This window comes from Callorhinus ursinus, unplaced genomic scaffold (assembly GCF_003265705.2).
Source record: "Callorhinus ursinus isolate GAN/ISIS: 27379988/994484 unplaced genomic scaffold, GSC_fseal_2.0 scaffold3, whole genome shotgun sequence".
NCBI classification, from domain to species: domain Eukaryota; kingdom Metazoa; phylum Chordata; class Mammalia; order Carnivora; family Otariidae; genus Callorhinus; species Callorhinus ursinus.
In genome coordinates this window covers 16,534,529-16,561,037 of record NW_027397065.1, presented here as the reverse complement: position 1 = coordinate 16,561,037, position 26,509 = coordinate 16,534,529, and the positions used below count along the sequence as shown (strand labels likewise).

The following is a 26,509-nucleotide window of genomic DNA, read 5'->3' as shown; positions in this document are numbered from 1 at the left end:
AACCTCCATTTTAGATTGCACCTCATTAATAGCCTTTTTGATTTCAACTTGGTTAGATTTTAGTTCTTTTATTTCTCCAGAAAGGGTTTTTCTAATAATCCATGCTTTTCTCAAGCTCAGCTAATATCTTTAAAATTTTCATTCTTAACTCTAGTTCTGACATCTTACTAATGTCTGTATTGATTAGGTCCCTGGCAGTCAGTACTGCCTCTTGTTCTTTTTTATGAGGTGATTTTTTCCATCTTGTCATTTTGTCCAGAGAATAGATGAATGAGAGAACAAAATGCTAACAGGGTAACAACGACCCCAGAAAAATATACATTGAACAAATCAGAAGAGACCTGAAACCAGGGGAAAAGAATGGGAAAGAAAGAAAAAAGAAAAAAATAAACAAAAGAAAAAGATTAAAAAAAAAAAAACACCTAACAAACAAACAAAAAAAACAGAATATGATCAAATATGATCAGGCTGGTGCATAGATCAGTGCCACACACTAGATTTTGGGCGTATTTTGGTCTGTTAGAAGAAAGTGCCTCCCAAAATTTTAAAGAAATAAAAACTTATATATGTACAAAAATAAGGGTAAATACAATGAAGGGATGGAATATGACTGTAAAGATGAAAATTATAAAAGATTTTATAAAAGGAATTGATAAGAAGTTGGTTTAAAAAAAAAGAAGAGGATTTAAAAAAAAAAAGGGAGAGAATGTGATCAGGCAGGAGACTAGAAAAAAGCCATACACTAGAGATTTAGGGTATATTTTAGTATGTTAGAAGAAACTATATCCCAAAATTTTAAAGAGAGAACAACTTATGTATATATATACCAAAAATAAGGTTAACTACTATGAAGGGATAGAACATGACTCTAAAAATGACAAATAAAAAAGATTTTTCAGGAAAAGGATTGATAAGATATTTGTTGAGAAGGGAAAAAGAAAAATTCAAAAAAAGAAAAAGAAAATAAAAAAAAATTAACTTTGAAAGACTAAAGAATCATGGGAAAAAAGCCATGAATTCTATATGCAGTATTCCCCTAGCGCTGGAGTTCTCCCTAACTATGACTCATAACTCAGAAGAAATAAAAAAAATGATTGGAAGTTAGGTCCAGAGAAATGAAAAAAAAAATAAGAAAAGAAACCTTTGGGTAGGCAAAGCAAATGACAAAATGAGAAAAATATTTGTAACTCTCCTCAGAGACAAAATGTTGCATCAAATAATGCAACATATGTTAAGAAAGAAGAAAAAGAAGAAGATAGCAGGAGGGGAAGAATGAAGGGGAGTAAATCGGAGGGGAGACGAACCATGAGAGAAGATGGACTCTGAAAAACAAACTGAGGGTTCTAGAGGGGAGGAGGGTAGGGGGATGGGTTAGCCTGGTGATGGGTATTAAAGAGGGCACGTTCTGCATGGAGCACTGGGTGTTATGCACAAACAATGAATCATGGAACACATCAAAAACTAATGATGTAATGTATGATGATTAACATAACAATAAAAAATATAAAAAATAAGAGGCAGTGGGATCGTGTCTGATTTACAGTGAAGAAATGAAAGGCCAGAGGCTGTGTCTAGAGCCACAGGCTCTGATGGCAAAACAAGAGGTAGTTCTGCTTGCACTTAGAATATGTTGGAATACACAGTGAGACCTCAGCAAAAAGAGTCTGGATGGGGTTGTATCAAATGCCCAACAGAGGAGGGAAGAAATATAAATTATTTTCTACTGATGATGATTACCCGGGATCAAAAGAATTTCTGGAATGTTTCCCAGTGTTGAGGGTAAGTGGAGGAGACTTCAAAATTACTATGAAAGCCCAAAACTTGATAGAGCATCAGCTTAAAACTTTAACTCAATAAATGTTAATATATATAATATTTATACATATATATACATATATATATGTATGTATATATAGTCATGTAGCCACCACTATAATTAAGATATGGAAACTTTTCATCTTCCCCAAATTTCCTTCACTGCCATTTACAATCAATCCTTCCCGCACTCTGGCCTTGATCTGCTAAAGATCTGGCTTCTGTAACCATAGATTGTTTCTGCCTATTCTAAAGTTTCATGTACTAAAAGTCAGCTAGACACTTAGCCAAATAAAATAAAATGTATAGCAAATCATTGTCTCAAAGACTTGAGAGTTATATGGGAAAAATGAAAGAACAAAGATTCTATGAGTCTAGGCTTTGTCAGAGAATGAACTATAAATGTGTGCAAATCCTTTATACATAATAACTTGCCAGGAATATTGAGTCACAACAGCCCCAAATTACTGAGCAGAAGATATGTTTCAACATTGTAGTTAAACACATGTTTGTTGTTGTTGTTGTTGTTGTTGTTGTTTTTACCTACTTGTAAGTCACAGATTAAAAATATCCATTTTCTGGACTTCTTCCTGAAGTTCACCTCCCAGTGCACTCATATAAAAATAGTACTTTTGTATCAACCATGATCTAATTAGCTGATTAATTTCAACAAAGATTATAATACACTATAAAAAGATAAAAATACAAGGGGCTAAATTTATGCATATATTTTGAGATATGAGTCCTTGGTTAGATACAAGGTTCGCAAGTATTTTCACCAAGGCTACCTTACCTTTTCATCTCTTGTTTTTTCTTAAAGAACAAAAGTTTTTAAGTTTGATGATGTCCAATTATTGATTTTTTTTTCTTTTATGGATCATTTCTTTGGTGTTCTGTTTAGGAACTCTTCATCGAGTACCAGATCCAGGAAATATTCTAGTACTTTTACAGTTCAATGTTACATATTTGAATCTATGATTATTTTGAGGTACATTTATTTATTTTGTCTGTGGTTCTCTCATTGCTCTATCATCATTTGTTGAAAGGACTTATTTTTTCCCATTAAATGGCTTGTGTATCTTTATAAAAAATTAACTGACTATACTTATGTGGGACTATTTCTAGGTTCTTTATTCTGTTCTACTGATCCATGTGTCTATCCCTCCTCTGTGAGTATAATGGTCTTGATTATTGTGGTTCTATAGTAAGTCTTGAATTCAGGTAGAATTATCTTCCTAATTCATACTTTTTTTTTCCAAATTGTTTTGATATTCTAGTTCCCTTACCTTTCCATATGAATTTTAGAATCATCTTGTCTTTATCTATAAAAGAACTTGATGAAATTTTGAGAATTTCATTAAAATTGTACATAAATTGAGAATTGATTATTTTTACTATGGTGAGTCCTTCAATCCATTTATAGTGTTTCAATTTATTTAGATCTCATTTCATTACTATTTTATAATTTTCAAAATGCAAGTCCTGTGTCCATGTTTTATTGAATTTACACAAAAGTACTCATATTTTTTGTTACTGTACTCTCTTTGTTTCCTGGGGGGGAGCTGTGATATTAGCATGGTCAAGAGTACTCAGCTCCACTTTGGCCCACACAGCTCCTCCATGAAGGGTCTCCACCTGGCTGTCCAGGTGAGGCTTCTTCCAGACACCGGCCGGTGGGGTCTCGCGATCAGGTGCGGGATCTGCTGCTTACATGTACTGGAAAACCTCCTGGTCAGGCGCAGGCGCTTTCAGAGGGTCCACAAGGTGCCGCGATCACGCTTGGGGTGAAGTCTCCGGGAAGCAGCCTTCCGGAACATTTGGTGTGCGGACAATCGACTTTCTATGTTGATAATGCCTCAGTTTGCTCCTTTTCAACCCCCTTGCACTTAGCTACAATGGTATTTTTTAATTTTAGTTTCCAAGTATTTGTTTCTAAGATATAGAAGTTCAATAGCTTCTTGTATGTTAGTCTTGTATCCTGTGACTTTGCTGAATTAATTTATTTGTTCTGCAAGTTTGTTTAGATTTTATGTGGAATTTTCTACACGGATGATATATGCAAAAAGAGATGTTTATTTCAACTTCTCTAATTTGTGTGTGTTTGATTTCCTTTTCTTGCCTTATTGTACTGATTAGAACATGAAGAACATCTTGAAGAGCAGTGGGCACCCTTGCCTTGTTCCTGACCTGTGGTGGAAAAATTACTTTCACAAGTAAGTGTGATTATTTGTTTTATGCTTTTTGTAGATGTTCCTTATCAACTCGTGAACCTCTCTCTATATCTCTATTTTTCAGTGAGTTTTTTTGTTTGTTTTATCATGAGTAGTTGTTGATTTTTTTAAATGTTTTGTCTGCCTCAATTGATATTGTTTTCTTTTTAGCCTGTTGATATAATGGATTGCATTAATTATCTTTCCATTTTTGAGTTAGCTTTGTATTCCTGGAAATAACACCACTTGGTCATAATTCATATTTTTTTATTTATTGCTGAATTATATTTACTAATAATTTAAGATTTTTTACATCCAGAGTCATGAGGGATATGGTCTGTACTTTTCTCTTTATGTATTGTCTCTCTCTGGTTTTGATAAAAGATATGGACTTCATAAAATCAGTAGGAAAATGTTCCTTCTAATTTTTGGAAGAGATTGTGCAGAATTGATGTTAATTTTTCTTTAAGTATTTGGTGGAATTTGTGAGTGAAACCATCTGGGCCTGGAGATTGCCTTTTTTTAAATTAAAATTTCAATTTCCTGAATAGTCACGGTGCTATTCAAATGATCTGTTTCATATTTGGTGCATTGTGGCAGTTTGTCCTTTTCCAGGACTTGGTCCATAGCATCTAAGTTATCAAATGTGAGTAGTTGCTTGTAGTTATTACCTTATCATGCTTTGGTTGTGTTTGTGTAGGGTCTGTAGTGGTATCCTTGGTTTTATTGATTTTCTTTATTGCCTTTTTCTTTTCAGTTCTATTGCTCTTTGCCCTTATTGTTATTATTTCCTTCCTTCTGATTGCTTTGTATTTTTAATTTGTTATTCTTTTTCTAGTTCATTAAGTGGTTTGAATTTTTTGAGACTTTCCTCTTTTCTACTATAAACATTTAATGCTCTACGTTTCCCTCTGGGAATTACTTTAGCTGCCTCCAACAGTTACTGATATGTTTGTTTTCTTTTTTATTAAGTTCAATGTATTTTTGAAAAAAATTCTTTAGACTTCATCTTTGATCCCTGGTTTATTTAGGGGTGTGTTGTTTAATTTCCAAGCAATTGGAGATTTTCCTGTTATCTTTGTGTTATTGATTTCTAGTTTGATTCCATTGTGATCAGAGAACACACTCTATATGATTTTAATTCTTTAACATTTGTTGAAGTTTGTTTTCTGGCCCAGCATATCTTGGTATTTGTTTATTGCAAAAAATAGACTGTTCATATGAGTGTTCTATAAATGTGATTAGATCCTGTTTGTAGTTGGTCTTGTTGGTTTATTCTATATCCTTGATGATTATCTGTCTAAATGTTCTATCAATTGTGGAGATAAAGGTTTTTAAATCTCTAAATATAACTGTGGAATTGTTTATTTCTTCTTTCATTTCTGTCATATTTTGCTTCATATATTTTTCAGTACTGTCACTTGGTGCATACACATTTAGGTTTGCTAGATATGGACTAGTTCTTTTACCTTTATGTAATGTCCCTCTCTGTCCCAGTAACTTTCTGTGTCTGGAAATCTACTTTATTTGATAAAAATATGCTCATTCCTGCTTTATTTGATTAATGTTTTTTTTCTACCCTGTGTTCAGCCAACCCCTATCATTATATCTGAAGAGAACTTCTTGTAGACATCATATTGTCAGATCCTTTTTAAAAATCTGTGTTGTCATTCTCTTTTACATGGTTTATTTAAATGTCATTTTTGATGGGTTAGGGCTTAAATCTGCCACTTTTTTTTCTCTTAGTTCTTTCTCTTTTAGGGTAGGGCATTTTTTTTGTTTGTTTGTTTATATTTTACTACATACATGCTGGTTAGTGGAACATTTGTAAGGATTTCATTTTATTTTTTTCATTTTAATCTATAGGGCTTTATGTGTGTCTCTCTCTTCCTTTCTGTACATAAGTTTCCCTCCCCCCACCCCATGGTTTCTCTTGGTATTATACTTTATGTTCAAAATATATCACATTTTAATGGAGTCAACATTTTGAATGTTCATTTAAGTATAGAACCTTACCTTCCTTTTGTCCTTTTGTCTTCCTCCACCTATAATTTAATTGTCTTAAAATTTTCTTTGAAATATATGTTAGAGACCATTGTAATATTTACAGAAAACTCAAAAGAAAGAGAAATATCTTTTGTATTTTCCCATATTTTGCTCTTTTCCTTATCTTTCTTGTTTTTTTATTGCTCCACACCTCCTATTTTTTTCCTGTCTGTTCACTCAATTTCTTTCAGGCATTCTTTTATTTTTATTTTTTTTTTGAAGATTTTATTTATTTATTTGAGAGAGAGAGAATGAGAGACAGAGAGCACAAGAGGGAAGAGGGTCAGAGGGAGAAGCAGACTCCCTGCTGAGCGGGGAGCCCGATGCGGGACTCGATCCTGGGACTCCAGGATCATGACCTGAGCCGAAGGCAGTCGCTCAACCGACTGAGCCACCCAGGCACCCTCAGGCATTCTTTTAGGATAGATCTACTGGAGGACATTTCTCTTAGGTTTCCTACACCTGAGAATGTTTTAATTTACCCTTTTTTGTTTGTTTGTCTGTGTGAAGCCTTTGACCAACCTCTCCCTATTTCCTCCAGTTCCCAGCCCCTGATAATCACCATTCTAGTCTCTGTTTCCATGAGTTTGGCTTTGTAGATTCCATATATAAATGATATACAGTATTTGTCTTTGTCTGACTTATTTCACTTAATCAGCCTAGTGCCCTCAAGGTCCATCCATGTTGTGAATGACAGGATTTCCTTCTTTCTCACGGCTGAATAATGTTCCATTATATATATATGTGTACACACACACACACACACCACATACACACACATGTATGCACCACATTTTCTTCATCTGTTGATGGGTTCTTAGGTTGTTTCCATATCTTGGCTATTGTGAATAATGCTGCAATGAACATGGAAGTTCTAGTATCTCTTTCGGATCCTGTTTTCATTTCCTTTGACTGTATACCCAGAGTGGCACTACTGCATCATATCATAGCCCTATTTTTAAATTTTTTGAGAATCCTCCATTCTGTTTCCCCCCTTTACTTCTGAAGTATATTTTCACTTGATAGAGAATTCCTGTTTGACAGTTTCTTTTCTCAGCACTTTTTTTTTCCCTCAGCACTTTATTTCTGAAGTATATTGTCACTTGATACAGAATTCTTGTTTGACAGGCTTTTTTTCTTTTCCTTTATTTTCCTTAGCACTTGAAAAATATGCCACTTCTTTCTGGCTTCAGTGGATTCTCATGAGAAACCCTCTGTTATTCAAATCCTTTATTCAAATTCTTTTTCCCCTCTAGGTAGTAAGGTGTTTTTTTTTTCTTTTTCTTTTCCTCATATTATTTTTCTGACCACTTTCAAGAATTTTTCCTGATCTTTATTTTTTAGAAGTATGACTGATATGAAATGGCTTGCATTTATTTTGTATTATCCTTGCAACTGTTGAATCTGAGCTTTATGTCATTTGCCAAATATGGGAAATATTTCGCCATTATTTCTTCAAATGCCTTTTCAGGCCCAGTATCTTTCTTCTACCCTCTGAGACTCTAATAACACAAATGTTAGATCTTTTGTTATATTCCCACATGTTTCAGAGTATCTATTCATCTTTTTTTTTTCCTTCAATCTGGTTTCTCTCTTATTCAGATTGGGTAATTTTTTTTTTTTTTTGTATCATCTCAAGGTCACTGTTTCTTTTGTCTTCTTCATTCTGCTGCTGAGCCTTATTCCTTGAGTTTTTAAAACTTTGACATCCAGGGTTGAATAGGGAAGAATGCTCCTCACAGCTGGGCAGGTGGCTGGTAGGCTGCTGAAACAGCTTTACTAGTTCATGCTCCCTACTAGACCTCTGTTGCTAGTGTCCTATGTGAGAGGAGGAAGTCATCATATCACTGCTAGCAGTGGTGGAAATCCTGATTTTCCCGAGGCCTCCTCTGAAACTATCCCTTTGGAGAGAGGAGGGACATATCACTGACACATGGGGAAAAAAGTATAGGCCTCCCATGTGATCTCTACTGACCTCACACTAGGGGCTCACTGCCACTCATTTTGCATGAAAGTCTTAGTTGCATACTCTGACAACACCCTTATGGAAATTTGGTGAGCCATCGCATTCTGATGAATATGGACATCTAGGCTTTGCCCTTGGACTTAGGGAGAGGGCTGGTGGTGGAACCCTTTCCCCACCCCTGGTTTTTTCTTTGGCACTTGCCTGAAGAAGAGTGGTAATCATTGAAAGTTTTCTGTCTTGCTAGCCTGCACTTTTACTGGTCATTTTATTAGAGAGAAAAGCTTTTCTTTTCTATTCTTTTCTTTTACTTTTTTTTTTTTTTGTACCCGTTGACATTTCTACGTGGGTGCCTTCACCAGCACTCATCCATTCAGTCTGATATATATGAGGCCAAAAAACAAGTCTAGAGAAATCACCCCTGTTTGGGTCCTTGGGACCCGATCCATGCTTTTCTCTCTTAAGGACCAAACAAACAAAACACACACACACACAAAAAAATAAAAAACACCAAAAACCCAAGTCAATTCAATTAGCTAATGGGCAAAGAACATAAAGAGACATGTTAATGAAGATGATACACAGATGGGAAGTAAGCACATGGAAGGGTGTTCAACCTCACTAGCCATTAGGGAATTGCATCTATTACATCAATAAGATGAAACATACATAAAATGGTATAGTCACTTTGAAAAATAATCTATCAGTTTCTTTTAAAAAATAGGTAAACAGACACTTACTGTATGACCCAACAATCAGACTCCTGGACACTAAACTTTTGAGAAATTAAAGCACATTAAAATCTGTCTATGAATGTTCATAGCAGCTCTATTTATAGTAGCCAAAACCTGGGAGCATTCAAAATGTTCCCGGAGAGAGGAATGATTAAACAGTCTCTGCTACAGCTACCCTGTGGAATACTACTCCGTGATAAAAGGGATGAACTATTGATACATGCCGTAACTTGGGTGGATCTCAAGGATGTTATTCTGAGTGAAGAAGCCATTTCAAAAGGTCACATACTGTTTGATTCCATTTATATAACATTCTCTAAATGATAAAATTATAAAGATGGAGAACATATTATGTGTAGTCAGGATTGAAGAATGGTCTATTTAGTTTCCTAGGACTCCTATAACAAAGTGTAGATTTCCCAGCTATCCAAAAGTAGAGTGTTCCTATGAAACCTTTCATAAGCCCAAATGGTGGAAAGTGAAGAAACAGTTACCATTAATATACATGGGGAAACTTTTTGAGCATTTCCAGACCCCTCTCCAAAAACCTCTCTTAGGATTTTCTGATACCTTAGGACACATCTTACTAATTGATGTATAAAATCAATCGAGATAAAGCACAGATGCTCACAGACACAGTTCACAGCTGTGGTAGCTTGATGCTGAGTGTAGTGACAAGGAAGGAGGTTAGTAACACTCTTGCTGCTCAGGGGTGTGCTGCCTCTATAAGGACTCACTCCAAAACAAATGCTGAATACTATCTTCCTTTTTTTTTTTTTTTAAGAGAAAACTCTCTTTGGATTTCTTTCAGTTAGCAAAAATAGGTACTAATGTATATCGTTTAGGAAAGTGTAGTGGCGTACAGAGAGGAGGTGGGTGGGGGGATGGGTGAAATGGGTGAAGTGGATTAAGAGTACACTTATCATGATGAGAACTGAGTATCATATAGAATTGCTGAATCATTATATTGTACACATGAAACTAATGAACACTCTTAGGTTAGCTATACTGGAATTGAAAAAAAAGAATGAATGAATAAATAAGTAAATAAATAAATAAAATAAAGACAAAGTGGCATAAATTGAACTTTCAAAAAGCAGGGAGGGCGCCTGGGTTGCTCAGTTGGTTAAGCGACTGCCTTCGGCTCAGGTCATGATCCTGGAGTCCCGGGATCGAGTCCCGCATTGAGCTCCCCGCTCAGCAGGGAGTCTGCTTCTCCCTCTGACCTTCCTCCCTCTCATGCTCTCTCTCTACCATTCTTTCTTTCTCTCAATAAATAAATAAAAATCTTAAAAAAAAAAAAAAAGCAGGGATATCTGTACCACAAACTAGGCAGCTTAAAACAACAGAAATTTATCCACACGGTTCTGGAGGGTAGCAGCCTGAAATCCAGGTGTCATCACCATTCCCTCTGGAGTCACTGAGAAAGAAATTTTTCCATGCCTTTCCTAGCTTCTGGTGGCTGCTGACAATCCTTGGCATTCCTTGGCTTGTTGTATTAACTCCAGTGTCAGTCTGTCTTCGTGTGACTTTTTCCCTGTGTTTTTTTTTTTTTTTTAAAGATTTTATTTATTTATTTGACAGAGAGAGAGATAGCAAGAGCAGGAACACAAGCGGGGGCAATGGGAGAGGGAGAAGCAGGCTTCCCGCTGAGCAGGGAGCCCGATGCGGGGCTCGATCCCAGGACCCTGGGATCATGACCTGAGCCGAAGGCAGACGCTTAACGACTGAGCCACCCAGGCGCCCCTCCCTGTGTTTTTGTGTATCCTTTTCCTCTTCACATAAGGGCACAAGTCATTGGACTTAGGTTCCACCCTAAATATAGCATTTTTTCATCTAAAAATCCTTAACTAATTCTTTCTGCGAAAACCTCTATCAAATAAGGACACATTCTTTAGGTTCTGGGAGGAAATGAATTTTTGAGGTATGTTAGTCAACCCATTACAGATGGTGAGGGAGGAACAGAGTCAATGAACTATAAAAGGGTAGAATGTGGAAGATCGTTGTGGTGATAAAGTAGAGCTGTATCTTGATTATATTAAGGGTTACATGAGTCTACACATAAGATAAATGACATAAAACTTTTAAACATTTATTGGACGAATACCAATTTTCTGGTTTTGATATTCTCTTATAATTGTGGAAGACCTAACCTTGGGAAAAAAAAATGGTATAGGATGCATGGGACCTCTATGTATTCTCTTTGTAACTTTTTATTATTTCAAAAATGAAAGTTACAAAAGAGGGCCTGGTAGTTTTCTTATGGATGACAACTTTTCCCATAATTATATGTAAATATTCTTTGCTTTTTTTTCTGTTTAATATAAGAAAGAGATGATCTCTGCCTCTTGAGGTAGGGAAAAAAAACACATTAATAATTGCTAAAGTGTATCATGAGTCATATGTTTAATCCTATAATAGATTGCTTATGTTATCATAGAGTTTATACATTTGCTCAGAGTACTTAGGGATGAGATCCAATAATTATCTTACTGGCTGCTCCTGAATTGAATATCAGGCCTAGAGTGTCATTGTCTATATAATGAAGCTAAATTAAAACCCAAATTAACTGTAGAATGTCATAATGCATCTTATGTAGTCAAAACTCTTTTCTACCCTCATACTGATTTATTTAAATTTAATGGGTTTAGTTGAAAAGAGGATGATAGAACAATTACAGAGTTTTAAAAGCACAGAAAATTCTCCCTAAAGGTAAAAGGGGAACATATGCAATCTCTGTATTTGCATAAGCCTTTTACAAAATAGATGAAATAGAATGTTGTCTAGGGAAAATTATTAGCACTGGAAATTTACAAAAAAAAAGAAAGAAAGAAGGAAGGAAAAACCTTTAATGGTAAGTGTGTCATTTAAAGTGATTTAAATGTTATTACTGAAATAATTATTTGAAAGCCATTTTTCTTACTAATTTTTTTTGAATTTCTAAAATACACAGGACTTTCTATGGCTTAAAACCACGTGATAGCTATATTTAGGTAACTGATTGCCAGGTGTCTGTTCTGTTAAAATGAGATTCCTCTTCCTCTGTCCACCTCAGATTTAACACAAAATATGTTACCAAAGGGAATTTAGACCTGATTAAGATTGACACTTCTTTTCACAGAAAACTTCTGTAGGTAGAATCAAAATGTCATATGGGAAATAGAGTTGTAAGAGAACAGAACTGGAGGAGGGGAAAAATGAGTCACAACTCAGGTTATGGATCATTTGTGAGAATGATGATGCCATTTTCTAATTAGATTTAACTTTCAAATTTTGTATTGACAGACAGAAATGATCCATGAATTATTATTTTGAACTATCATTCTTTATCTCAATGATAGCAGGCTTACATTGAATTTTTTAAGTGATACTTTTTCCCACTTAGTATCATAGCATAAGTATTAATATCAAGAATAGTATCCTACAGTTATTTCGTGTTCTCAATGTCAAAACATCAAAAGATATTTTACAGATTAAGCGCTTTTTAAAAGCAGTTACAGTACATTGCAAACTGAGATGAATTATATATTTTTCAAAATTAAATTGAGTTAAAATGGCCAAGATAAAATAATTAAATAAGGAAAAGTTTTAAATATATCTTATGGATAAATATTGAACCATATATTATAACCATTGCATTAGATAAGCCGTTTCAAATTTTTAGAATGTTATTTAGGATCCAAATGTTTCAGCACTTTTATTATGCCAGTTTATTGACTGTGTTTTTCAACTCAGGTTGCTATAACAAAATACCATAGACTGCTCTGTGGCTTAAACAACAGACATTTGTTTCTCACAGTTCTGTAAGAACAAAGTGATGACAAATTCAGTTCTTGGTACGGACCCTTTTCCTAGCAAGTAGAGAGCTACCTTCTTGCTGTGTGCTCATACAGCCTTTCCTCAGTGTTTGGTTGTGGAGAGAGAAATATCTGTGCTTTCCTTTTCTTATATGGGCACTAATCCTTTCATGACGTTCCCATTCTCATGAGCTAATCTAAACCTAATCCCATCTCCAAATACCATCCCATGGGTGTTAGGTCTTCAACATATATACTTAGGAGAGACACAAACATTTAGTCTATAATATTGCTTACTACACAGTGCAATGCAGCAACAGTGTTTGGTGGTGAATTAGAAATGAGATTTTGCAGTGTCCAAGATTTTGTATGCAGTGTTTTCCTTTGTGAATTACATTGTGATACAATAAACTAGCAGGGCAAATTCATTTTTTAAAAAAAGTGTTCTTAAAATGCCTGTGCATGTTAACTTAAATTTCAGGCTGCTCTGAGCCCTAGAGCTAATGACAGAATCCAGACTATATTAAAACCAAGTTCTTTGCATTGTGTCATCTTGGTCCCCTTGTTTCTTATTAGTTACTTCTACTTTATTCCTAACCCTCAGCCCAAAGTGTTCCCTGTCTCAAGTCTTCTCTGACTTTCCATGTCAAGATAAATCTCTTAATTCATAATACTCCGTTTAACACTTATTTTATAGTAAAATTATTTAGGTATTGGTCTCCATCACTAGTCAGCTCCTTAAAACTAAAGACTGAATTATTCATATCCATTCTCTCAACTGTCTAGCGCAATGTCTGGTACATCTGACAGTCTTTTGTTCCAGACTGCCTCCTCACAGATATTTTCATAGCAAACAACTTTGGAAAATAAAGATTGTGTCTTCTTCCAGAGCAAGGGCATATTTTTTGTACTGTCCAGGCTAGTAAAGATAATGTCTGCCTCCCAGGCAAAGGACAGATTTGCTTGCAGTCCACTATAAAAGATTTAACTCCCCTAAATGCAGGGTTCCTCAGCTATGATTCAAACTCATTGCATGCTCGGTGTCTATCTGGACCACTTCATGTCTCCCCATGGGATTTGGGTTGAAATAAGGTATGTAAATTTGTAATTCATGGATTTCTCTGTGCCCATGTGTAATTAAGTTTTTTGGCTCCATCCTCGGAATCCCAAGTCATTCAGCATCCATAATACTATGGCAGGCTAACTTACCAACATTCAAGTAAAGTAAAATCTTAGACCCTACACATTTATTGATGTTAGTTACTCAACAGATGTATATTAAATGTGTTTTATTGAATTATGGATGGTAAAAAGAAAAATAATAAAAGCCTACTCAATCATGAAGTCCACACTTCCTTTCATACACTTAACACATGAGGAATCTGATGTTCAGAAAAGTTAAGTGACTCATTATCTGAGTGATGACTAAAGCATATTTTTGTGATTACTTAATTCATGGGTAATTCTTAAATTTTGTCATTTTTGTTTTATTCAAAATATTTAATGAATTTTATGATCACATAGAAAATAACTATAAATGCATTTTGACACGCGATGTCAGTTCTGATGTTTATTATTTGTGTTTACAATCACACTGGCACCACGATGTGCATCTTTGATTGTTCAGGATAATACAAAATGAAAAAAGATTCAATATACATATAATGAATTCATGGTAAGACAAGGCCAAGTTTTTTAGTAGTTTAATGAGAAAAAAAGGTGAAATAATGAATTTTTCAAATGGTCCATGATAGGATAGGATAAGCATATACTTTGGGTGAATCTGTATTAACCAATACACTAAATTAATGTTATTGATTTAAATTTTATTGATTTTTAAATTATGACTATATTCAATTGGTAATTTTTTAAAGTTTGTATGAGGTATGGACTTGAGATATCTATACTTATTTTTTTAAATGTAGGTAATATTACATTCTAAGAATCTAAATTAACCGGGAACATTCACAAGAAAATAATTGTCTCAAGAAGTCTATATATGTACATTAACTTAAATTTCACAAACTCTGCTCTAAGCCATAAAGCTAAACACATAACAAAGATTTTTTGAATCAAGGTTTTTCCAAGATCTTTCTGTTGTGTCATTTGGATCCTTTTATTGTTTACTATTTCTAGAATAATAGAAAAATAATAGAAGAATGATAGAAAAATATCCTCATTGTCTATTAAATATTGATGTAGTGAAACTTAATTTCAGAATCTAAAGCTATTTTGGTTCTGAAAACTAGTAAATGGTCTGGTAACTGTGATTCACATGTTTAAAGTTCCACTGACAAAAGGATATGGCAATAATATAAGTCACTGCCTTATTATCATTGATTCTACATTGCAGTGTTCTTGAATGCAGATCTGTGAAAATCAACATATAGATACATTTTATACAATCCCTGTATTTTCTCATAAGATCATAAATTAATCACATAATTAATATTCTCCCCTCAAACATTCAAAATATTTAAAGTTAAAAGTGGTGGTTTTGGATATAATCCCACCTTTTAGTAAAGTTAGTACATTTTTTCTTTGATTTATTCGCTGAAATTATTGTTTATCCATGCGCCTTCTTAGTGTTAAAGTTTTTATCCCTGGACTTCTTCCCACCTATCTCTTTGTGTTCTTCTTAATTTGTTGTTACTATAATTATGAAATGGCAAAAGAAATTAAAACATCCTTAGGGCTGAGTGTAAATTTATATAAAAATGGATACAAGTATATTTTCAAGTTCTGGTATTTTAAATTGATTTTACATTTTGAGATTTAATCCACGACTTCAGTTAATATGACTTACCCCACAACAGTGATGACTCTTTCCGGTGGCAGAGCCAGAAAGAATTGATCTTTTTAGGTCAAATGCTAAACTTTAAGATTTATTTTCTTTAAAAAGGACATTTCATCACTAGTAATTGAAATGCTGTTGCCTTTTAAATAGTATACATCTTAACAACAGAACCCTGTCAAGGAAGCCTGCATTGGCTTAAAAATGTGTGGAGAATTTCTAATACTTCTTATATTGGACTAAAGCTTGCTTTTTAAGCCAAATTCTTATGTATTGAAAAGAATCAGAAGTCATTTAAGAGGAAACAAAAACCTAACTACACCTTTGTTTGAACAACAACAACAACAACAATAATAATAATAATATAATAAATTAGCAGCAATGGATTCTGATTTTTGGCATTCAGAATCAATTGATTGCTTATTGATTGTAGAAATCCCTGCAACTTAATGTTAACAAAAGTGATGGAAATAATATTTAACTATCCTTAAGTCCTGGAAGGTGGCCGAGGAATGGTCTGAATGGCCTTGGTGCTTCATTTACTTACTCATTTTGAGAGTTTAGAAGAGAACCTGCTTAGCAGATCTGTTTAGTTCAAGAGAATAGGCTGATGCTAGCAACTGTGTTCTAGAGGCTGATGCATTCTAAGGTGGCTGACTTCCTTGACAGGAAAACTTCCATTGTCACGATTCACATAGATTTCCTCCTCTGCCTTGTTCCTATAGATATGTAAAGCAGTGTGGAGACAGTATTCTTCTCCATTGGGGCATTGGCCATGATGTAAGTGGATTATTTTTGCTTAGCTTAAGGAGATAATTGGGTTCCCTAAATATATACAATACACTTCTCTACTGTTTATTTTAATCTCATAAAACTCTTTCACACATGTACCATACACACATACTACCACCAACAACAAAAACAATGACAAATGCTAATTGATGTCAGAATAGGAAAAAGCTATAAATGTAATCTTAATACACATGAATAAAATTATGTATCGGTTTTATCTAACTATTTAAGAAAAGCATAGCAATTGATATATAACTCATGATGTTCAGGGAGAAATCATGAGGTTAAATCCTGTAAACATACTAATCAGACCTTCAGATAGTATTAATTAGTGGAAATATTACTTTATCCTTGGAATTCTTTTTGTGGAGTATGTGTAGGTTGCTCAGGGTAAATAAATTTTGAGTTAATATATGAAGCGTGGCCTACTGGAAAATGTCAGTGTCTATTCCATAATTTTTTAGGTAAAAAGTATTAATCTTCAATAATTAAAATAGTTCTCTTAGTATAATTGATGCCCTGCTATGCATTACTTAGAGTCCCCAAATATTGTGTCTTGGCCAGAGCTTATCCTTATCCTGCAAGGAAGAATCTGACAGTTCTAGGTTTCTGCATGCTTTTCTGTACCTCATGATATTCTATATTCTTAATTTTAGTCAAGTTTGATACCAGAAAGGATATGATTCTTATGAGTATGGTTTGACAATCAGACCCTTTGCATTATTTTAGTTACATTTTGAAAGAGGCTGTCTCAAAGAAGAATTGTTCTTTGTTCAGAGAAATGGTTAATGTTGGTATTCTAGCTACCTATGGCAGCCTAAGGGGAAGACTTCCTAAGGGGAAATGTGTTTAATGTAGAGGGATCACAGTTTCTTACTGGTGTGATCCTAGGTGTCTTAAAAATCTTCCAACTTGCTGAAAGAATGTATGTACAGTTTATTGGATACATGGTATAGGCCACATCTTTTGCAAATGTAATGCCATTCATTCATAATAACAAACACAAGAGTTTAATATCCCCTTTTGAGATTTAAGAAAACCGATGCTCAGAGAGGCAAACAAAATTTTATTTGGGAATATTGGTTATTGTCAATGAATGGGAGATCCTCCTATTCAGTGATATTTAATATTATATATGGTGATTTACATAACATAATAAAATAAAAAAATTATGTGTCATCTTGACTGAGTCGTGGTATGCTCAGATATTTGGTTAGATGTTATTTTGGGATGTGTCTATGATGGTGTTTCTGGATGAGAATAGCATTTGAATCAGCAGACTGAGTAGAGCAGGTTGCCCTCCCTAATGTGAGTGGGCATCATCCAATCTATTGAGGGCCTGAATACAACAAAGATGTGGAGGAAGAGAGAATTTGCATGGTTTAAACCATTTTAGCACTAGCTAAATTACAACACAAGTTAAACTCACAGTCTCACAGTGTGTCTACTGGTAAAGTGACGGCATTGATTAGGAAAGAATGGGACCTGGTAAGCAGTGATAAGGTTGTGTAGGAGGACCTTGATGAAGTTATAGATGTTGAGCCTCTAAATTCTAATGAGTTTTCTTTACCATTGGAAGAGGCCTCCCAATCACCAGTGATACCAGCCTCTTCATCCCTGTCATCTGAGCCTGAGAGAATTAACATTACATTTTCTGAGGAAACTATAATGGCCTCCCCTGAGTTGCCAAGCAAGACTCCCACCACCCTTCTTTACTTCTAGACCTATTACTAGACTCAAGTCCTAGCAAGCGCTTAAGTGTGAAGTACAAAGTATGACCCATGAGAAGGTTCATTGCACTCCAAAATAACTACTTGTGTTTTCGAATTTATACAGACAGAAAGTAAGGAAACATGTATGGGGATGGATACTAAAGGTGTGGGATAATGGTAGAAGAATATAAAGTTGAATCAGTCCAAATTTTTGATATGGGCTCAGTAAGTAGTGATTCTGCATTTTATATTGCAACTTGGGGAATTAGGAAGGGCTTTGAAGTTTGTTTGGTTAGTTGGCTGAAAGGTGGCCCATGTCAGTAATTGGAAGTATGGGATCTGTTTTTTCGCTTAATGTAAAGGAAGGGATTCAAAAGTTTAGGATTATTGAATATTAGAGTAGATTTGTCATTTAAGACCTGTTCACCCATACTGAATGTCCAGAAGACATAGCTTTTACTAATGCTGGAGAAATAAATTTATGAGGGGATTCCTGGCATCCTTGAATAGCTCTGTGATTGTTTTTCTCTGTATGCCAGACTTCACAGTGAGAACTGTAGTCATGAGTTAGGAAACCTAAATGTAATGGAAATAATTGGATCCCAGGATGGTGGGGGCCAAATGGGGGCACCCAATTACCCAAGGCAAGGTAAGTGTTGTTACCATAATAGACAGCAGAGTCAAAGCAGCAATCAGCATAGACTGGCTCACGCAGACCTGTTGTGTTGGCTAGTTGATTATGGTGTTCCTAGAAGTGAAATAGAGAGGAGATCTGCTAAATTCTTACTTGATCTTTATAAGCAGAAAAATTCTAGGATAAGTGAACAAAAGTCTAACCTGAACCATAAAAACAGAGAGTCGTAGCCCCTTAATCAATTCCCAGACTTGATGCAGGTTGCAGACCCAGAATCCCTTGAATGAAGGGGAGGTTGGGGTCTCCTTGAGGATGGACTTTTGTAAACTACCAAGCACTTATACTGTTAATTTTTCTCCTAGTTCCCTTTGGGGACTACTAGACACTAGCTCTAAACTGACACTAATTCTAGAAGATGTAAAATGTTAACTGTGGCCCATAGTCAGGGTAAGAGCTTATGCAAGTCAAGCAACCAATGGAGTTTTAGCTCACGTTCTTCTCACATTGGCATACTACTCATCTTATAGTTATTTCTCCAATCCCAGAATGCATAATTGTTAACAGATATATATCTCCACAATTGGCTCCCTGATCTGTGCAGCAAAGAACTATTATGGTGGGAGAGGCCAAGAGGAAGCCACTATAAATGCCTCTACTTTGAAAAATAGAAAAAAAGCAGTACTCCGTTTGTGGGGGGATTACAGAGATTCGTGGCACTATCAAGTACTTGAAGGATGCATGGGTGGTGATTCCCATCACATCCCATTCAATTCAGCCTGTACAGAAGACAGAGAGATCTTGAAGAATAACAGTAGATTATCATAAGTTTTATCAGGTGGTGATTCCAATTGCAGCTGCTGTACCAAATGTGATTTCATTATTGAAGAAATATGCTCATACCCTGGTACCTGGTATGCAACTATTGATTTTCTCTCTGTCTCCTTTACCTTTACAAAGAGCACTTCATTTCTGACACTCTAGTCACCAAATGCATGGAGATTTTTGCCTCACAGAAAGCAATCTCTGTGACACCAGATGGGTGTCGTAGAATTTATCTCCGTTCTGACACTATGTACCTGGAAATAGCATCAGTTCCCCACTTCAGATGCCAGTTGCAACTAGCAGGCTTCCAGGTAACCCATAACTTCTGTCTGATTTGGCTACACATCTGAGGCTTCCAGGAACCCCTCCTCAAGATCAGTTAATTTGCTAGAGCTGCTTACAGAATCAGGGAAACACTTACCTTTCCCAATTTAGTAAAGAATATGATAAAAGATACAGATACGCTTCCAATGAAGACATACAGTGTAGTGAGGTCTGGGAGGGTCCCAAGCACAGGACCTCTGTCCCCATGGAGTTTGGGTGTGTCACTCTCCTGGTGTGGATGTGTTTATCAACATGGAAGCTCTCCGAACCCAGTACTTTGGGGATTTTATGGAGGCTTCATCATGTAGGCATGATAGATCATTGACTCTATTTCTAGACCTTCCCCTTTTGAAGAGAGTGGGAAGCAGGGCTGAAAATTCCAAGCTTCTAATTATGGCTTGGTCTTTCCAGTAACCTACCCTCATCCAGGAGCCATTCAGGAGCCCATTCAGGCTTGCTTTATTAGCGCAAAAGACACTCCTGTCACCAGTAAATTGAGGGGTTTCAGGAGCCCTGTCTCAGAACAAGGGTCAAAAACCAAGTATTAGGGGGTGCCTGGGTGGCTCAGTCGTTAAGCATCTGCCTTCGGCTCAGGTCGTGATCCCAGGGTCCTCGGATCGAGCCCCGCATCAGGCTCCCTGCTCGACGGGAGGCCTGCTTCTCCCTCTCCCACTCCCCCTGCTTGTGTTCCTGCTCTCGCTATCTCTCTCTCTCTGTCAAATAAACAAATAAAATCTTTAAAAAAAAAAAAACAAGTATTAGAACAAAAGATCCTGCTACTGCTCTTATCACTTAGGGAATTTCAAGAGTTTTAGGAGCTCTGTGCCTGAATCTGGGGGCAGAGACCTATATATATATTTTTTTCTATTATTTCACACTTCTTGATATATCTACAAGGATAAAACTGGTCCCACTAGCCTTGGAGTATGCCCAATATTTATTCCTACTGACTTGGGGGTCTGCCTTCTTTTCTAGTCACTGAGGCCCCACCCTTGGCAGCTGCTTGGCCAGATCATTGGCACATGAGTTTCTTGGACTTTCAACTCTTTTTTCCTCCCTGAAAAACATTTCCCTTTCATATATCTATTTTATTTCTTGGGACAGTATTCCTTGGTCAACTTTAAATAGTGGGGTGGGGGAAGAAAGCAAGTTCATTGATTAAAAGCAAGGCAAACACACACACACATTCACTGGGAGGTATTTAGAAATATTATTACCTTTACATATAAAAGATAGTTTCATAAAATGTGAACTTGATTTATAACATAAATTTAAGCCCAAGAAGTTGTTACTATAATTTCCCATTAGTACCTCTCTTCTCCATAATTATTTCTAGCTTGGATTAAGGTAGCAGCTTATAGTTATTGTTCGTACAATTCCAATCAATACCAAAATCCTACAATGAAAGGGAGAAAACAGTACATTTTTTTTAAAGGATAAGATGCAGTCATGACACTTTTTTTTTTTTAATTTTTTTATTGTTATGTTAATCACCATATATTACATCATTAGTTTTTGATGCAGTGTTCCATGATTCATTGTTTGTTCATAACACCCAGTGCACCATGCAAAACGTGCCCTCCTCAATACCCATCACCAGGCTAACCCATCCCCCCACCCCCCTACCCTCTAGAACCCTCAGTTTTTCAGAGTCCATCATCTCTCATGGTTCGTCTCCCCCTCTGACATACTCCCCTTTTCTTCCTCTCCTGTTATCTTCTTCTTTTCCTTTTTTCTTAAAATATGTTGCGTTATTTGTTTCAGAAGTACAGATCTGTGATTCAACAGTCTTGCACAATTCACAGCGCTCACCGTAGCACATACCCTCCCCAATGTCTATCACCCAGCCATCCCATCCCTCCCACCCCCAACCACTCCAGTAACACTCAGTTTGTTTCCTGAGATTAAGAATTCCTCATATCAGTGAGGTCATGTGATACATGTCTTTCTCTGATTGACTTATTTCACTCAGCATAACACCCTCCAGTTCCATCCACGTCGTTGCAAATGGCAAGATCTCATTCCTTTTGATGGCTGCATAATATTCCATTGTGTATATATACCACGTCTTCTTTATCCATTCATCTGTCGATGGGCATCTTGGCTCTTTCCACAGTTTGGCTATTGTGGACATTGCTGCTATAAACATTGGGGTACATGTACCCCTTCGGGTCCCTACATTTGTATCTTTGTGGTAAATACCGAGTAGTGAAATTGCTGGATCGAACGGTAGCTCTAATTTCAACTGTTTGAGAAACCTCCATACTGTTTTCCAGAGGGGTTGCACCAGCTTGCATTCCCACCAACAGTGTAGGAGGGTTCCCCTTTCTCCACATCCCCGCCAACATCTGTCGTTCCCTGACTTGTTAATTTTAGCCATTCTGACGGGTGTGAGGTGGTATCTCATTGAGGTTTTGATTTGGATTTCCCTGATGCCGAGTGATGTTGAGCACTTTTTCATGTGCCTGTTGGCCATTTGGATGTCTTCTTTGGAGAAATGTCTGTTCATGTCTTCTGCCCATTTCTTGATTGGATTATTTGTTCTTTGGGTGTTGAGTTTGATAAGTTCTTTATAGATTTTGGATACTAGCCCTTTATCTGATATGTCGTTTGCAAATATTTTCTCCCATTCTGTCGGTTGTCTTTTGGTTTTGTGGACTGTTTCTTTTGCTGTGCAAAAGCTTTTTATCTTGATGAAATCCCAATAGTTCATTTTTGCCCTGGCTTCCCGTGCCTTTGGCGATGTTTCTAGGAAGAAGTTGCTGCGGCTAAGGTCGAAAAGGTTGCTACCTGTGTTCTCCTTTAGGATTTGGATGGACTCCTGTCTCACGTTTAGGTCTTTCAACCATTTGGAGTCTATTCTTGTGTGTGGTGTAAGGAAATGGTCCAGTTTCATTCTTCTGCATGTGGCTGTCCAATTTTCCCAACACCATTTGTTGAAGAGACTGTCTTTTTGCCATTGGACATTCTTTCCTGCTTTGTCAAAAATAAGTTGACCATAGAGTTGAGGGTCCATTACTGGGCTCTCGATTCTGTTCCATTGATCTATGCGTCTGTTTTTGTGCCAGTACCATACTGTCTTGATGATGACAGCTTTGTAATAGAGCTGGAAGTCCGGAATTGTGATGCCGCCAGCGTTGCTTTTCTTTTTCAGTATTCCTCTGGCTATTCGGGGTCTCTTCTGGTTCCATACAAATTTTAGGATTATTTGTTCCATTTCTTTGAAAAAAGTGGATGGTATTTTGATGGGGATTGCATTGAATGTGTAGATTGCTCTAGGTAGCATTGACATCTTCACAATGTTGATTCTCCCAATCCATGAGCATGGAACGTTTTTCCATTTCTTTGTGTCTTCTTCAATTTCTTTCATGAGTATTTTATAGTTTTCTGAGTACAGATCCTTTGCCTCTTTGGTTAGATTTATTCCTAGGTATCTAATGGTTTTGGGTGCAATTGTAAATGGGATAGACTCCTTGATTTGTCTCTCTTCTGTCTTGTTGGTGTATAGGAATGCCACTGATTTCTGTGCATTGATTTTATATCCTGCTACTTTACTGAATTCCTGTATGAGTTCTAGCAGTTTTGGGGTGGAGTCTTTTGGGTTTTCCACATACAGTAGCATATCATCTGCAAAGAGTGAGAGTTTGACTTCCTCTTTGCCGATTTGGATGCCTTTGATTTCTTTTTGTTGTCTGATTGCTGTGGCTAGGACTTCTAATACTATGTTGAATAGCAGTGGTGAGAGTGGACATCCCTGCCGCGTTCCTGACCTTAGGGGAAAGGCTCTCAGCCTTTCCCCATTGAGAATGATACTCGCTGTAGGTTTTTCATAGATGGCTTTTATGATATTGAGGTATGTACCCTCTATCCCTATACTCTGAAGAGTTTTGATCAAGAAAGGATGTTGTACTTTGTCAAATGCTTTTTCTGCATCTATTGAGAGGATCATATGATTCTTGTTCTTTCTTTTGTTAATGTATTGTATCACGTTGATTGATTTGCGGATGTTGAACCAGCCTTGCAGCCCAGGAATAAATCCCACTTGGTCATGGTGAATAATCCTTTTAATGTACTGTTGGATCCTATTGGCTAGTATTTTGGTGAGAATTTTTACATCCATGTTCATCAAGGATATTGGTCTGTAATTCTCTTTTTTGATGGGGTCTTTGTCTGGTTTTGGGATCAAGGTAATGCTGGCCTCATAAAATGAGTTTGGAAGTTTCCCTTCCATTTCTATTTTTTGGAACAGTTTCAGGAGAATAGGTATTAATTCTTCTTTAAATGTCTGATAGAATTCCCCCGGGAAGCCGTCTGGCCCTGGGCTTTTGTTTCTTGGGAGATTTTTGATGACTGTTTCAATTTCCTTAGTGGTTATAGGTCTGTTCAGGTTTTCTATTTCTTCCTGGTTCAATTTTGGTAGTTGATACATCTCTAGGAATGCACCCATTTCTTCCAGGTTATCTAATTTGCTGACATAGAGTTGCTCATAATATGTTCTTATAATTGTTTGTATTTCTTTGGTGTTGGTTGTGATCTCTCCTCTTTCATTCATGATTTTGTTGATTTGGGTCATTTCTCTTTTCTTTTTGATCAGTCTGGCCAGGGGTTTATCAATCTTGTTAATTCTTTCAAAGAACCAGCTCCTAGTTTCGTTGATCTGTTCTACTGTTCTTTTGGTTTCTAGTTCATTGATTTCTGCTCTGATCTTTATGATTTCTCTTCTCCTGCTGGGTTTAGGCTTTATTTGCTGTTCTTTCTCCAGCTCCTTTAGGTGTAGGGTTAGGTTGTGTATTTGAGACCTTTCTTGTTTCTTGAGAAAGGCTTGTATTGCTATATACTTTCCTCTCAGGACCGCCTTTGCTGTATCCCAAAGATTTTGAACAGTTGTGTTTTCATTTTCATTGGTTTCCATGAATTTTTTTAATTCTTCTTTAATTTCTTGGTTGACCCATTCATTCTTTAGTAGGATGCTCTTTAGCCTCCATGTATTTGAGTTCTTTCCGACTTTCCTCTTGTGGTTGAGTTCTAGTTTCAAAGCATTGTGGTCTGAAAATATGCAGGGAATGATCCCAATCTTTTGGTACCGATTGAGACCTGATTTGTGACCTAGGATGTGATCAATTCTGGAGAATGTTCCATGGGCACTAGAGAAGAATGTGTATTCCGTTGCTTTGGGATGGAATGTTCTGAATATGTCTGTGAAGTCCATTTGGTCCAGTGTGTCATTTAAAGTCTTTATTTCCTTGTTGATCTTTTGCTTAGATGATCTGTCCATTTCAGTCAGGGGGGTGTTAAAGTCCCCCACTATTATTGTATTGTTGTCAATGTGTTTCTTTGCTTTTGTTATTAATTGCCTTATATAATTGGCTGCTCCCATGTTCGGGGCATAGATATTTACAATTGTTAGATCTTCTTGTTGGATAGACCCTTTAAGTAGGATATAGTGTCCTTCCTCATCTCTTATTACAGTCTTTGTTTTAAAATCTAGTTTGTCTGATATAAGGATTGCCACCCCAGCTTTCTTTTGGTGTCCATTAGCATGGTAAATGGTTTTCCACCCCCTCACCTTCAATCTGGGGGTGTCTTTGCGTCTAAAATGAGTCTCTTGCAGACAGCATATTGATGGGTCTTGTTTTTTAATCCAATCTGATAGCCTGTGTCTTTTGATTGGGGCATTGAGCCCATTTACATTCAGGGTAACTATTGAAAGGTATGAATTTAGTGCCATTGTATTACCTGTAAGGTGACTGTTAACTGTCTGTTGTCTGTGTTCGTTTCTGCTCTTTGCTTCTTTTAGGTTCTCTCTTTGCTTAGAGGACCCCTCTCAATATTTCTTGGAGGGCTGGTTTCGTGTTTGCAAATTCCTTTAGTTTTTGTTTGTTCTGGAAGCTTTTTATCTCTCCTTCTATTTTCAGTGATAGCCTAGCTGGATATAGTATTCTTGGCTGCATATTTTTCTCGTTTAGTGCTCTGAAGATATCTTGCCAGTCCTTTCTGGCCTGCCACGTCTCTGTGGATAGGTCTGTTGCCAATCTAATGTTTCTACCATTGTAGGTTACATATCTCTTCTCCCGAGCTGCTTTCAGGATTTTCTCTTTGTCTCTGAGACTCGTAAGTTTTACTATTAGATGTCGGGTTGTTGACCTATTTTTATTGATTTTGAGAGGGGTTCTCTGTGCCTCCTGGATTTTAATGCCTGTTTCCTTCCTCACATTAGGGAAGTTTTCTGCTATAATTTGCTCCAATATACCTTCTGCCCCCCTCTCTCTCTCTTCTTCTTCTTCTGGGATCCCAATTATTCTAATGTTGTTTCGTCTTATCGTATCACTTATCTCTCGAATTCTGCCCTCGTGATCCTGTAGTTGTTTCTCTCTCTTTTTCTCAGCCTCTTTATTTTCCATCATTTGGTCTTCTATATCGCTGATTCTCTCTTCTGCCTCATTTATCCTAGCAGTTAGTGCCCCCATTTTTGATTGCACCTCATCAATAGCCTTTTTGATTTCGATTTGGTTAGATTTTAGTTCTTTTATTTCTCCAGAAAGGGTTTCTCTAATAACTTCCACGCTTTTTTCAAGCCCAGCTAGTATCTTTAAAGTCATGATTCTGAACTCTAGGTCCGACATCGTACTAATGTCTGTATTGAGTAGGTCCCTGGCTGATGGTAGTACCTCTTGTTCTTTTTGCTGAGGTGATTTCTTTCGTCTTGTCATTTTGTCCAGAGGAGAATAGATGAATGAGAGAACGAAATGCTAACAGGTTTACAACGTCCCCAGCAAATATACTGTATACAAATCAGAAAAGACCTGAAACCAGGGGAAAAGAAAGGGAAAGAAAGAAAAAAGAAAGAGAAAAAAGAAAAAAAAAGA

At 36.4% G+C, this 26,509-nt stretch overlaps 1 pseudogene; it reads left to right on the top strand.

Annotated features, from left to right (window-relative positions):
- Window positions 1-1,683: 1,683 nt before the first annotated feature.
- LOC112819865 (myotilin pseudogene) overlaps window positions 1,684-26,509 on the top strand; it is an 81,110-nt pseudogene continuing 56,284 nt past the window's right edge.